This window comes from Rhea pennata, chromosome 7 (genome assembly GCF_028389875.1).
Source record: "Rhea pennata isolate bPtePen1 chromosome 7, bPtePen1.pri, whole genome shotgun sequence".
Taxonomy (NCBI): domain Eukaryota; kingdom Metazoa; phylum Chordata; class Aves; order Rheiformes; family Rheidae; genus Rhea; species Rhea pennata.
Window position 1 is genome coordinate 38,268,660 of NC_084669.1, and position 15,619 is coordinate 38,284,278.

Here is a 15,619-nt window from a genome sequence, read left to right on the forward strand (position 1 = left end):
CCTCCAAAGAAGACAGAGGAACATAAACACTAAGAAAAAACAACAGATGACATTGGAATATGAATGACGCTTAGACAATTTCGTTGTTGTATTCCACTGCAATCTTCTGGGTGTCGTCCCCCCTCTCAGGACAGTGAATAAGAATTCTTTTTTTTTTTCAAGGAAACTGGGAAAGTGAGCATGTTTTACAGGAATTGCAGGGGACCACATGAGAAACTGCAGTTAGGTGTAACGAAAATTAACCAAGTGACATGGGGGGGCGGGCGGTTAGCAGAAATAAGAGAGAGTTGCACTTAAGTTGTGAACCAGGAGCAGTGAAACTTTCTTTTTTCTTCTTTTTTTTCTCCAGTGTATTGAATTTCTACCCCAGCCAGAATTCCTTTATGTAGGATGATATGCTTCAAGGTTTTAGTAATGGAAAGATAATTGGAAGGGAAGAACTATTTCAAGATGAAAATAATTCTTCTATACTGGTGTGCAAATGTTGTTGGGTCAGCACTTTGATACTGACTGAGGGGTTAAGTTTTGCTGAACAGATGAATTGATGCATTTGCATGAATCCTATAGTTACCGTAAGTTTTGCTACTTAATATAGATTTATTCATAAAAAACAGTGAGTGCTGATAGGCAGGTCTGTGCCAATATTGACAAAGTTTAAGTGGAGATCTTTCAGTTTATTTTTTGATTTTCTTTTATGTTTGTGGCAACACTTCACTCAACTGTAAACAGAAAACCTTTCATTTTGGAAGTAGTTTCTGACTTAGATTAGCTGTCTGTGCAGGGAATTTGTAAGTAAAAATACAGAGATTACACTTTGTTTTTTCAAAATATTCCTTACATATTGCTCTTTATGATCATTTGAATTGACAGACTGTAGGGACCAATACAAATATAAAAAAGATGGGAACAATTATTCATTAGCTTGCATTATTTCCTCCTCTTTCATTCCTTGCCAGAGGGAAGGAAGATCTCAAACTGGAGCAGGGCACCTTTAAAGTGATTATTAAAGAGTAGTGTCCATTTACTAGCTTCATGTTTTTTTTTTTTCCTCAGAATCTTTTTCTTGTCTATATTCCTTTCAGCCTTTCACAAGTGTACTGTTGTACTGATGTCTTCCAGCATCCTTATTAATTGAAAAAATACACGTATATTCATGGGGTAAGTAGTAAGTTAAAGCTTCTGTTTCCTTACCATAAGAACTCCGATATTTATTGGTAGCTTTTAATGTAAAAGGTGAAGTGTGTGTGACAAGAGAAACCTGGCTGTGTCAAATCTAAGCACCGTAGAGAAGTAACTGTTAGAGAGATGCAGCGATACATACCTATTTTAATTATAGTTTATTTTTAAATTTATTTCTTGAAAGAATTTTATGGAGCAGATGTAGAACTTGGAGGAAGTATGTTGAAAATGACTTTTGTGATTGTAGTAGCCTAACTTCTGAGAAGGGGCTTGTCCAAAGGAATAATAATAATAAAAAAAATCCGTCACTCTACAGTTTTTTTTTCCTAAGATTAATTACTGAGTCTTTTTCTCATTTGGTAGGGTTCACTTTTTATTATGAATTAATGATAAGAATTTGGGTTAATAAATGTGAGGGTAAATACATAGTGTCAGTTTGATTCTTGTATTAATGCAGTATTTTAAAAGGATCTAGACAACCTAGTTAAGAACATATTGCAGTGAAATTAAGCATACAGCTTTTAATCACTTGAAATGGTTTACTAATACACAAAACATTATCCATTATACTGCTGTTTTTTTGTAATGCTAGCTGGATACCACGAATGGCAGCATTAACGTGAGCTGGAATTTCTGAGTGAGACACGTTTCTGTGCTGTGAATTGTTGCATCAAAAGTCAAATGTTTTGGTCGTAAAATTAGCTTTCCAGGTTAGGATTTAAGAAATTGTCATCTGACAGAGGAAGGGGATTTTGATAGCTTTAGGTAGGATAGGCAAAGCAACAGAAGTAGGTATATTGAAGAAAAATGTACAGTAAGACAGGAGCATTTTAAGATGCTTCATTTAAGAATTACTGTTATTCTTGTGCTTAATTTCTTCTCTTGGGAAAGACCTTTGCAAATTTAAGTAGGAAAGAGAAAGGTATCGAATTGGAGAAGATATTTCTAATTTCTCTGTCAATGGTGAGCTTTTTGCAGGACCGCCCAACCCTATAGGTGTATAATGAACTTAAAATATATTGTATTACCTTTGAATGTGGAAATATAAAACTGTAAAATACTGTCCGTAGTCACAAATCTACAATATGAAAATACCCATTTTCTACGTTTCAAGGTAGCACTTCAGTAAAATATCCTAGCGTAGTGGTTAAGGAAGAAGTTTTGTATAGCTGCACTTGAAAACAAACTCGGTATCTTTGCTGGAGCTGCTGGCGTTTTCTTGGGCGCTAAGTAGGTTGTGATAACTTAAATCTTTTTCCCACCTTTTGCTGTGTGTGATTTAATGTTGTGGGTCAGTTTAATTCCGGCATAATTTCTGCGCTTGCATCTGCTGAGAAGCCGAACAGGGTAAAAGTATGATTCATTAGTGCTCTCAAGTATGAGAATCAGAAGCTGCCCAGAATTTAAATCTGAGCACTCTAAATATTATACATAATTAATCTCGTGCGAGTGCCAGAAACTAAGAAGTTTGCATGTGTTAATTATACATAAACCATCTTTCCTTTTGCACAGTGCATGCCAGGCAAGCCGGATGTTGCTGGCAGCCTGAACAATCGCAGGACATAAAGACCAGAAAATTTTATAGGAAATGGGGCATTTTGGCGCTAAGAGAAGAGAGATTTTCTTTGACATTATTTTTCGTGGCTATATAAATAATGGATGTTTTCCGGAGTCCCGAAATGACAGCCTATGTACTAAGCAGTTGTCCTCTCCGCAGCTCCAAAAGCATGCGTGGGACCAGCTGACTTTGTGCACCTCTGCTTTATCCTGGTATTTTGCTTTATTCTTAGTAACTGCTGAACTGGGCATTCTGCATCGTTTTGTTTCACATTAGTAGGGCTGAGTGGTGCCTGTACATGCAACTTTTGTACTTCTCTGGATTTGCCAGCTGCCATGAAACCTCCGTGTGAGAGGAGATAACCCTATGCTGCCGGAAGAGCACGGAGCTGAGGGGGTCCACTGGCAGCGCAAAACTTAATGCTATTGCTCTGAGGATGGGGGGGGGGGGGGGGGGGGAAATGGTTATTTTCTTAATATCCTTAGGGCAGGAAAATTCAATTTTGGCTGTACTGCTGAGCAGCATTCTGCCTGCCCTGAAGAAATCCACTTGTTCGGAAAGAAAAACGAGCAGAGCTTGCAGAGATTATTTAATTAGGTTTTTTTTTAAAGAAAATAGGAAATATTTAAGATGATGACTGTTGCATACATGTTTATTTTCATGTGTGTTGTATTTTGCTCAACAGATTAGTAGAACATACAGTCTACTTTTAATTTATCACAGTGACCAAGTGAGAAATCACATAGTCTCAATTACTTTTTAGAACATAGAATTTATACTTAAGAAATGTGGTTTAATTTTTCCTTGCTTTTCATGCTGTGGAAGTTTGCAGGGAGGCCATAAATATCAAATGGAGTCGCCAACAAATGAAACCTGGGCATGTTGATTTGATTCTGAGATTATGGATTTTACTGCCTATCTGTAACATTGGGTATTTCACATGCACAGTTATTTTTGACCGGTCAATCAGTCATGTTAAGGGTCTTTGCCTTTTATATTGTATGCATGTATAAAAATATGATATAAAGATGCAAGTATGTATAATATTTAGAAAATTATGTCTGATGCTGTTCTCAGACAAAATGTAGGAAAATACAGAGTCTTGGTCTTGTAGAGAAAATCATTTTTAATGTGGAGCAAGAATTCCTGTGCCTAAAGCTGATTCTCAGGTAGGGTCCCAGGTTGATAACTACATTGCCAAAATACAGAGCAGTAAAGCTGCCCAAGAAACTCGCTGAAGAGACCTATAACGACCCAGAAACATCTGGCAGAAAAACTCATTCCAAAATGCTGCATCTGCCTACTGTGTTTGCCAAGTTATGCCATACGAAGGCTGGAAATTGGCTGTAAGTGTTGGGGATCTTAAACTTTTTTTTAATTATTTTTTTTGAGAAAGAGAAACTTCACCTTTTCATTAAAAAATGATATAAAACATCTGTCTGAAGTAGGAATCTTGAGGCTTTATGTTAAGTTTGTCAAACGCTTAGGAGGAGGATTAGGACAAAATCGCTCTGTGCGTGCCCCTTTCTTACCTTCTTTTTCCTGAATTGCCCTTCAGTAGCGGTGGTTAAAGACAAGCCCCTAAGGAAGACTTAACTTGCGTGTGGTCCACTGCAGCCGTTCTTACGCACAGGAAATGGCATGGGAACCCAAGGGCTGCTGGGGTGGAGTTAGCTCCTTGCTTCGCTTTTCAGAATAAAACCTAAGCTGTGAGCTCAGGGTAGAAATACCTGATTGAAATGGCTATCTCCCAGCCAGCCTTTCTTCACACAGTAATTCTTGCTACTCTTTTTACTGTTAATGCAGACAGGCTCTTTTAATGAAACACTTTTTCTCTAGCTTTTTGTCCCAATTTTTTCCTTTTCTCATGCAGTGCCACATTAGTAAATTTCTCAGTCCGGAGTTAAGAATAAAGATTCTGAATTTTAAAGTCTATATTTGTAAACTTAAAAGTAACAGCAGAGTATGTCTGTTTTGTGGTACTTAATTCTTTCATTTAATACTATAAAGTCTTGAGAAATTACATATTAATAAATCACCAGCTTTGTGGAGTTAGAAATATTTTCTAGTGGAATGTAAATCTATATTTTCTATTCATATACATGGATAACTGTATATTTGCTTTCTGTAGTCATTTTTCACCTGCCCTTTACAGACAGTCACGAATCCCCATGCCTTTTCGGGGAGCAGTTGGAAGTGGTTATTTCAATATTGTGCCACTCAGAGTGGTGTAATTGTTGTGGAAGCTCTAACTGATTCTTAAAAAAGAAATAAGATGTCGCTTAACTCTTTCTGGCAAGAAAAAAGGAAAGGAGGCCACTGGACAATACATCCTGCAAGACCTTGCAGCACGTTTCCCCCCAAACAGCATTCTGGCTGGTGGCCTAGAGCTGTTGCCAGATATTTCATTTCTTTCTTAGTGTTTCAGTGCAATATTACAGACTCTGAAAATCCTAAAGGAGAGAGAAGCATCAGTTCACAACTGTTTTCTAGACTCCATAAGAGCATGTAATATTGGTGTTTCCTACTCTTTGCTGTTATTCTAAGCATAGACTGTTTGCTCTTGTAATAGAGCCTTCCCCTAAACAGAAGTAAAACTTCTTTAGAAGCAAGCCAAAGAAAAACAACCCTCGTCCCGCCAAGCTTTGTGTACTTTGGATTTGCCCATGTTATGTTTTGTGGAGGCTCCAGGAATAGGTCTGGGGACATAATCCTGCTTTTCTTTGGAAAGGGCACATGGGTTTAGAGCTGCAGCTACCTCGAACAAGCCATGCTGACTCATTTTGCTCCCTTGAGTATTCAGGGTAGTATTAAATGCCTTTCTTTACTGTATACCGATAGTATTTTCTGCTGATGAAGTCTTGTCAGGACATACACGAAAGGAGGCTGTTGGTGCTTTGGCCACCTCTGCCTGCGCTGCCTCTTAAATTTGCTTGCAATAACTGGAAGTCAGGAGCTGAGTCAATACTTATTTCCTCTTCTCCTTGAACTGTATCCTGATGAAGTGCATTACACTAAATCATCCAATAAAGCAAGAAAATATCTCTAATAACCCACCCCACCAAAACAAACAAACCCGCCCCCAAGAAACAGAAGAAAAAGTGGAGCTTTTCCTCTTTACTGCAAAAAACTGTGCTAGTGTTGCTACCTTGATAGAAATAGGATGGGCGCAAGATACTTTTGCACTGGGATCTTAACTGTGCTTTGTGTCTCTGCCAAAATGCTGTCTAGACACAGGTGGGTTTTCTAATGAACAGGATTTTGGCATGGAAGGTACGTATAGTCATAAGCATAAAGCATCCTTACCAGCGTTGGTATGCAGCACAGGACCTTTAGAAGAGTCGGCACAGCAAATGAGCAGGGAAGGAATTACTGATTGCTAAAGCTAATTCAAGAAAAAAAATCAACGGTGTAGAGAAGAAAAAGAAGGGATCGAAAATGGGCAGAGGAACAGGAGAGTGGAGATGCTGCAAGAGGGAAGTCCTGAAATTAATTTCTGAAAATGAAATTTTCAGAATTTGTCAAAGGACAGTTGTCATAGGACAATTTTTATTTGTGTATGAAAGGACTAGACATGTTTCTATTTCCATCTTTATTTCGTGCTGCAGTGGGTTTCCTTTCTGCTTTGCTCTTTGATCACAGTTAGTGCTCCGAGGAGTCATCTGCAGTCTTTACACTGCTAAATTAATTGCGCCAGATCCTGCATTTGCTTTTGTATGTGTGGACCAGAACAAAGTGTTCTGAGCCATTCTGGGGTCGTCGTGCAAACGAATACCGTTGTGCTGCTGTTAACAGGGTTGTGCCTAGTGAGATGGTAGTTCCCTGAAGGGAACTTGGATTTATGCCTCATAGAAAATGGACCTCCAGCTCTTTGCAATCTTTGCTTTCTATGTGCTTTTATGTCTTCTTGGGGCCAGTAGCTAACTGTGCACATTCCATCTAGCAAGTATGCGCTCTCTTTTTTCTTCTAAATTTTAAATTCTCAGTCAGGAAGCAAACTGCAGGCCAAATTCAGCTCCACAGAGCTGACACAATTCCCATGTAAATGTAAGTGCTTTCTCTGAATTTACAGCGGTAACTCTGCTCTGCGTTTCTGTTATCTTGTTATTTGGACTGCACTGGGTAAGGCAGAAAGCTCTTGGGGCAAACACCCCATATTTTATGTATAATAAAATGTTCTGCGTTTACTAGTCTGTCAAAGAGCAGTTGAGAGATTCCTTCCTTTTTTTTTCTTTTTTTCTTTTTTCTTTTCTTTTTCTTTCTTTCTCTCTCTCTCTCTTTTTTTTTTTTTTTTTTTTTTTTTTTTTTTTTTTTTTCCCCTGTGAGTGAAGGTGATGCACAGGGAGCTGAGCAGGATGCTTTCCCTTTTGTCTGAGGCTTGACAGCTCTGTTTGGAGAATACTCAAGTCTGGTGGTTTGACCGTGAATGTGTAACTTTGGTAGGTGTCAGGAATAACATCATATCTTTGAAAAGGAGTCAGAGTATAAACAGATTGCTTCTCTGAGAGGGCAGGCCACTGTCAAATGGGAGAATTGGGTGCAAATCCAATTTTGTAGTTGATTCTTTTCATACTTGGGAAAGACCTTTAGGAGGCTTGTTTTGCTGGTCACTCACAATTGGGCTTTCACTTACGACAGATCAGTGAGCTCTAGTACCTGAGTGAGATTCATCATTTATAATCTACAAGATGCTGCTGTAAAGAAATGCCTTCTAAGTTTGAATGACAGAAACGCAGTAGCGTAGCAAGTATAAAATATATATACGTACGGATAAAGCTCCAGCACTTCTTCCCTCAGTCAGCCTCAACACACTTAAAACACGGGTTGTGTCAGCATGTGGAAAGAGATGGACCTTACTGGTTTCTTGAGGACTAATGCTCTCGGCGCTTGCACCGGCGCCCTTGCAGCTGTGCTCGTTTGCATCTGATTTTACACGGACGGAGAAGGCAGAGTGGCAGGCTTTGCTGCCTGGGGCGACAGCTTCCAAAACGCTTGTGTCTGAATCATATATGGGTTCAACAGTGAGTAACTCAATTTGTTCCTAAGCTTCCTGCAGTGAGGCTGTGCCGAAGGTACTGCTTTAAATTACCTGTGCTTCCTTATTTTTCTCCTGCCAGCAAGAGCTTCCCTTTGCTGAATTCAGTTAATGTTTGCCCTGCCCACACATCCTGTGTTTAGAGAGTAACGCTGTCTTGTCTTGGCCTTGCTTTTGCTAGATGAAACCCGTCCTGTGTTGTCCTGTTAAATAGGTTGTGAGTATTCCTCTCTCCTTAATTTGAAGTACATACGTGGGACAGGTATCATACTTGAGATGAGACCACCTATGTTACTCTGCAGAATTGCAGTAGTCATCTAGCTCCACCTGAAACCAGGCCGAAAAAGGAAAAGAAAATCAAACCCCCCCCAAAACCCGCTTCGCAAAACGAAGAAGAAAAGCTCATGGTTAAAAAGCATTAAAGCATTTCAAAACTGCTCACATCTACAAGCACTTTGTGAAATTGAGGCATCAGGTTGCAAAATCACTTAGGCAGTCAGCATATCTCACTATGTAAAGTAACGTATAAATTTATGGCACTTGAGATTTGATTTAATATTTTCAATGAATAGAAATGTAAAGCACGTGTTTTATTTAACTGTACTCTGCAAGGCAGGTAGAAACAGCTGAAGCCATTCTGCTCTGGTTGTTACTTTACCAGTCATAGAGTTTGATAGATCTTGCCCTTCGGTGGTGAATTCAGGTGAATTTTTCTGTGAGCTATTTTGCTTAGCCAAAAATGCCTGCTAACGTTAGGCGTTAGGCCAGCGTGGTCATGCAGAAATGTTTGCCCCTTCTTGCTGCCCCTGGGCCCATCCCTTTGCTCTCCGGGGAGAAATAATTGATTTAAGGAATTCTGAATGAGAGTATTTTGTCTGTGATGCAAATGTGATCAGCATTTCTCTTTCTGATCTGATGTTTAACATTGCTGCAAAATATGTTGGCTTGATCCTCTACTAGCCTGACTCAGAAAGTTGGTAAATTTTTCATTCTTGGTAAACTTTTTGTTCTGGCCATTTTTGTCTCTTTCTCGCCTGTCATTAGCCAAGAACAGAGCCCTCCCAGAGCACTAGGGAGATGTTTCTAGGCTAGCTAGTCCCATGTCTGTGAAAGGCAAATTGAAAAATAACTGAAGAGCAGAAGTCAGAATATTCAGTACACTATAATAATCTCTATATCTTTTTTAATCATGTGTCAAAAGAAGACAAGCTTTCATAAACTGCTGTTCTCATAAAATTCTCAGCTTTACTCTGGCGCAAAGAGCATTTGAATCTGCTTTGGGAATACGTGCATCTGACGCTGTGGATGTTCCTGCAGCTCATGGTTTTTGGTGCAGGGACTTGCTCATCCCTGCAGGCAGTGGAGAGGGCTCAGGAGCTCAGCTGGGCTCACCTCGTGCACATCCCGCAGGGGAAATCAGCTTAACACTTGGCTCTCGTCAGGGATGCTTTGTATCCAATGCACCCTCTTACAGTATATTTAGTGGTATGTATGTTTGATGTGTAAACATATTTCTGAAACAAATCCTGTGTCACTCAGAAGAGGACAAGGATCGCTTGTCTGATGCGGCCGCTCTTACACGCAGTGACATTGTTCTGGATGCTTGTTGCACCATTTGGTGCAACCTCTGAAAATGCGATGTTTGCTGATGCAAATGCATGTCCTTTCTTCGGTACCTGTGTTATAGATCCTATGTTGCACCTGAAAACATGTTGTGAATTAGGTATTTTTTGAGGTGGAAGTGTTGAGCTCTTAAAAGTGTTAACTGTGTGAAGGTTACTTAATATATGATGTGTAACTGTAAAGGTAATACCTTGTTTTTCCATGGGGTATGTATGTCACTCAGTACAAGAATACGGCTTGGACGCCAAATTCAGATTGCTTTGTGTGTAGGACAGTTGGCCATTTTATCTAGAAATTGGAAAATGTGTCATGCAGGAAGCAGTGCTAGTAGGCCAGGAAAGCGAGACTGTCAGCGCGCCTGAATCCTGCCCTGAAATACTGGAATATACTAGACTGAACAACTACGATGAAAACAATCCCAGATAAAGATTTATTTCTATTTGTTTAAATTCTGTAGTAGTCTACAAAGATTCAAAGAAAAATAGGCAGTCTTTCAAGAATTTTTGTGCTGCAATTTCAGATCTGTGGTGTCTGACTTGAAAGTAGTGCTGAAACCTGGCTACTCAAGCAGTTCTTCTTTCCCATGCATTATGTATGTTCTGAAGAAATAATGGGTTTTTTTGTACATTAGGACTAATGGGTTAGTACTAAAAGTGTAATCACAAGGCTGGAATGGATCTTTAGACGTAATCTAAAATAATCTGCCTGCCTGCAGCTGGATCTTCTATAGGATCTGAGTCTGCTTCTGCAGATCTTCTCGTGGCAAACGTGTTGACCCACAGCTTTTCTCAGCGCTGACTCTCTGCTGTGTATAGAGGCGTACCAAACCCCTTTTTGCTGAAGGATGCATGTCCTGACTTTTGTGGTGAGACATTTGGTCTGAGACATGGAGTTAAACAAAATCTACTTCAGGTAAGGCAATTTTGATAATAGCATGAATGTTCAGGTGCCTTGACATTTTAAAATGACGCTTTAAAAGATATCTGAGAAAGAGAGAAGCTTTGTATGTGGTGGAAACTACTGATGTTGAGCGTGGCTAAAGTGGCATTTTGTTGGCAAAAGAAGTGGAAAGAAAATCCTGATCGGATTCAATGCACGAGAATGGGTGAACAGCGTAGAAGGATGATGCTGGTGGGAGTGGTGCCAGTTTCCCTGCTGCGGTTATCCCAATGGGTGACATATCTCTTAACTCTCCCACTCCCCTCTCCTCCCTAGGACCTACAGGCAAAATTCTTGACATTTCTTGTGGGATCAACTCAGCACCCCATATTTGGATCCTGGCATTAGCTCCTTTTTCTCATTTGTGTCTCCTTAACATCCCAGTTACAGCTACGCCTTTTTCTCTCTTCTTCTCCCTTTGTATTAGTATAAATCCAGACCACCAAACAGCTGCTAGAACATCATCTCTATTTTATAACTGAATATTCCCAGCCACTTACGTCTTCCTCTCCTGACTTCTCGGCTCACTTAAGATCCAATGTCACTTCTGAAAAAATTTCTAAATTTTCTAGTACTTGAGTCTGAATTATATTCTCTGTCTTTGCCTGACTGATAAAGCATTTGTTCAAACAAAAATGATGGCAGCATCTGCTTTTGTTGTTGCTATCCCCTTTGCTTCAAAAAGCTGTTACATTTGTCACCCTGCTGATGATGAAAATTTTAAGCACAAGGTGCTCTGACCTCTATCAGAGTGCCCAAATCACTTTCTTTCAGCTGTTATTTCAGTATCATTTACTAACTTGGTATTTCCATAAATTTCCTACTTTTGGTGCCCCACTGGCATTGCTGACAAACAGAGGAATAAAATTAGTCCACAGATGCCACGACCTATGCAACGGCAAAGATGTTTTGTCACGAGTGCTTTCCTGCTGACCTCACCTATTCAAAACAGCAGCTAATTTTCAACAATGGAAAACACAGTGCATTGCATGCCAAGAGGCTTTCAGTTATTTGCTGAGGCGATACGGCTGCACTAAAGGACGTTTTGTGTACTCAGCATTTTGTACTTACTTATTTAGTTGCAGTACCAAGTAAAAAGGAGCGTTACGGTCATCGTCAGAGTTTTAGCCTTGAGTTCACCCGTGCTGCATTTGCATTTCATCAGGAGCCACTTCAGCTGGGGGCAGAGGAGCGTTGCAGCCGCAGAGGAGAGCAGCTCTGAAGCCGGATGGCTTGAAATGGTCAGGAACAGCCTGGTGCTCGTCATCTCCTTCCTGAAAAGAAGAGATGGATAACAAGTTCAGCCCTGGAAAGGTGTTTCCTTTGGTCTCTCCTGTTGCGCTGGGAAGGGCTGAGGGAGAACACCTTGACTGTGGTGGGGAAGGTCCTAGGAGGCCACTTACAACGTTTTGGAAATGCTGGGGTGAAAGGGGATCCTGGCCTTGTCTGCTTGTCCTGGAAGGTCCTACAGATAACACAGCATGGTATTGCTGGGGACAGGATGATCACACCTTTAAAGAAGAATGACCCCATTCAGCTTCTATTCACAATGACACCAAAAAAAAAGAAAAAATCCCCACCTACACAAAGAATGGACAGGAGATGGCAGTTCTTTGCAGCTGGATTGTGGAATACCAGAGCAAATTATTATTTCAGCTCCCACAGCATTGTCTCTTTTGACTTTCAAAGGCACAGGGAAATTAATAGCAATTCCTCTCTCAGAGCATCTCCAGATCAACAAAACAGAAAATAGAAACTTATATACTGGAATGTACTCTGCAACCTAAATACTGACTGTGACAAGTTTTTCCTGAAATAACTGAAAACTCCAGACTTAAGTCTCCGGAAAAACGTGTAAAGGACTTTGAAACTGATTGACGGTATGTTGCTATCTTCATGCTGTTATCAATCAACGTTATGTTTTAAAACTTTTTATCTAATTTAGCATATCAAAAGGAAGCATGTTATTTCTGTTTATTGTGAAGAATTAGAAGGAAATTAAAAGTTGTCTTGGAAGATTTTTGCCCTTTCCAATTGCTCCTGTTTCTGTAAAAAGCAAAAAAATACAAGGATAAGTTGCCAAAATGAAATACAGGCATGTATTTATCTCAGGCATGACTATTAGAGTCTGTTTACTTAGCAGTGTTAGATATGTGTGGACTTCTGGCTGTTTAATCATTTGGCTTATACTTGCCTTTTGTGAAGACAAAATTGCTCAGTTTAAGTCCAGTATAAATAACAAAAGAGGGTGAAATCTCAGTCATTTTTAAAATGCCTGGTGCACTGGTTAGAATAAGATCCTGCTATTAGCTTCAGAATAATTGCACAGACGATAAAACATTGAAGAAGTGTACTGCTACACAGTATTCAGTGCATTCATAAATCTTTATTTAGCAGACCTCACGGCAATGTGAATACTTTGATTACTTTGCAACGGAAAGTGGAGCTTAAGGAGAAGAGCATAATGGCATTAACCAGAGGACTTGTTATTGAGCATCTAAAAGAAAATCCTGGCAGAAAATAAAGCTGAGGCTGTGGGATGATCACTTAGAAGGGCTTCAGCAGCTAACATGTTCCACTACTGGCAAATAGGGCAAATAGTGTGCAGTACAAAGGGAAATGCTTTCCCTTGGTGATTTAGGTTGTAGTTTTCCAGTACAAAAGCATACTTTATTAATAGTGTAGCACAGAAATACAGCAAGCCTGCGTTCTTCTGAACATGCATCTCCCGCGAGTCCTACATGACATTTGCTTTTTCTTTTTCTTTTTTTGGTGCGTGTGTGCCTTATTTATTAGATGATAAAAGGGTAAGCCTTAGACTGTTCCAGACAAGAAGCAGCAGATGGTTTCGCCAGGAGGTGGGTGTCCTGGCAAGTGCATTACCAGGATCTGAAGGAGAGGGACTTAGTTTGTTCTTGAGGTCAAACAGCTACTTTATTTGCAGGCCTGAAGAGAGCAGATTTAGGCTCTCATCAAGTTACATAGGGAAAGAGCCACATACCCCATCCAGAAGCCAGTTTGGGGTGCAGTTCATTAGGGAATCCTGGAAGGCTTTCCTAATCTTGCTGAGCAAAGCCTGAGGCCAGAATTGGGAGAAAACACATGATTCAATAGCTCAGAAAAACTAAGGGAAAAGGAGTTATTGAAAATCATACCAGAAGTCTGTGATGGACTTAAAAAAACTGTTGTCTTTATCCTTGTTCCGCAATTTCTTCATTATTTGCTTAGCTAGGTGACTATGTACATGGAAAAATGGAAGTAGGTCAGGCAACAAGGCTTTCTCAACCTTTTGGCTAATCAGACCTCCTCCTTGATACACCCCAGGTCTTCTCTCTTTGGCTTGTTTGCCTTGAGTGATCTTCTTCCTTGCAACTAGTTTGGTTTTGACCCAGGTGGTAGCAATGGGAACAGCTGGGAATTACATAAGCCAGGAACTTTTTATGGGGAATAAGAGTGAAGTTTCTGGGGAGCTGCAGTATTCACTTCTGTAGCTGCGATTACTGTTCATTATCCACTCACCCTGCTGGAGGAAATGATTTGTTACGAACTGTTTGAACCCAGTTGTGATGCACAGTTTGAGAAATACCAAGCTGGGACTTCAACTTGATGAATTGATGAATGCATGCATCATAAGTAAACAGTGGGACATCGATTTTTTTTTTAGTAGGAGAAAAAAAACCCCAAATCCCGAAAAGCTGATTTGGGCCCTAAATTGTTGGATAAGAAGTCCCCCAAAGCAGCAGGAGTTTCATAGCAAAGCTATGAACCCTGACATTGCTAGAGCAAGCATGACAAGAGGAAGCATAAGGGCATGCTTCTGAATGTTTGGGTACAAGTGAGCATGTATAACTTCCCAGGGAAGCAGACTGCAAGTTCAGGGTACTTTTTTTCCCCTAGTTTTGGGGGAGTTGTGGTAAAGAAGAAAAAAAAAACAACAGAAAAAGTGGATATTCCAGCATTTCCTGGAGAGTTATTTGACCAGACACAAAAAGCAGACATGCTATTTATATGTATCAACTTATAGCTATCTTTTTAAATGCTTTATAGATATGCCCCAAACATTATCTGGACCTTCAGAAATCCTTGAATGTTCATGCCTATGGATTTGCTTTCAGGACAGTATCTATTATCGTGCTAACCTCTTCCTTTTATCATGACTTAGAAAAAGCCTTACACTGAAAACTTAGGAAGATTTGCATCTAACTATTATAATTAAAAAGTCAGGTACTAAATTCAGTCTGCATCATACCGAAAATTAATTCCAGAGAGTCATCTCTAATGATAGGGGAATACTTCTTGCATGATTAGATAGCTTCAGGCACAGAGGAAAAACCCTTTAATTAGCTTAGAAAAGATAAGTTGCTGTGTCTGAGTCATTGCAAGGTGCTTTGACTGAGTATGGCACTCAGTCAAGGTACTACTGACTTTGACTGCTGGTGCTGCTAATGCTGAAAAAAGTCTGTTGTGGAAAATTTTCATGGAGTGACTTTCCATTAAAAAAAATGCATTAATTGTTTTATTTCCTGATATTAATATTAAAGTGTTTTAATATACCTCTGAACATCAAAATTGTCTCTTTTAGCAGTCATGGCTAAACAGTCTTCTCTTTATGTGTTCTCAGAATGGAAGTGCTAGTTATTGGTATTATTTGTTTGCTAACAGTGAAACATACTGATTTCAGAGGTGATGTTGGTCATTCAGAGAAGTCTCTCCGCTCATGTTTTTATTCCACTATATGATTACCAATGATGTTATTTGCTTTATACTAAGGTCTCTGTAGGACATTATCAATAGCATTTGTCAGTCCTCACAAACTCTTAAAATTTGGACCCTCTGTTTTAAGAATTCAGATAAATAGTTGCCTTTTAAGGGTTATTTTTCTTTTTAAAGCGATGCAAAGGCAAGCTAGGAATGCCCATCAATTATAGCTTTCAGTCAAGTTTTATATATGCTACTTAAAACATAAATGAGTTTGAAATGCTTCATTCAGAAATCATTCCCACTTAAAGGAATACATATCCTTTATAGGGGCTAGGCATGAAAGGTTCTGAAGGAAAGAAGAGTGTCTTCGGAAAGACTGGATTAGTTGCTTGGCCTTGCATTACAATACATTTTGTAAAATTAGGATGTATAACGGTGAGTTTTAAAAATACCTTCAGTCAACCTCATCACAGACTTGATTGTAACACTTCTGAGGTAGTCAACACAGACATGCTGCTAGTCCTTTTTTAGGTGTGTATACGTAGCAATAGCTGTGCTTATTTTTTTATGATGGTTAGGTACAT

General features: G+C 39.5%; 1 protein-coding gene across 14 annotated transcripts in view; it reads left to right on the forward strand.

The window, feature by feature from the left end:
- The window catches only part of PCDH15 (protocadherin related 15), a 599,229-nt gene that overhangs the window by 135,341 nt on the left and 448,269 nt on the right, over positions 1-15,619 (forward strand). Inside the window, exon 4 of one of the 14 annotated variants that reach the window (XM_062580810.1) lies at positions 1,083-1,158. The exons of the other annotated variants lie outside the window; for them this stretch is intronic. The gene's annotated coding sequence lies outside the window, so the exon portion shown is untranslated. The remainder of the gene's footprint in view (positions 1-1,082; positions 1,159-15,619) is intronic. 14 annotated transcript variants of the gene reach the window in all.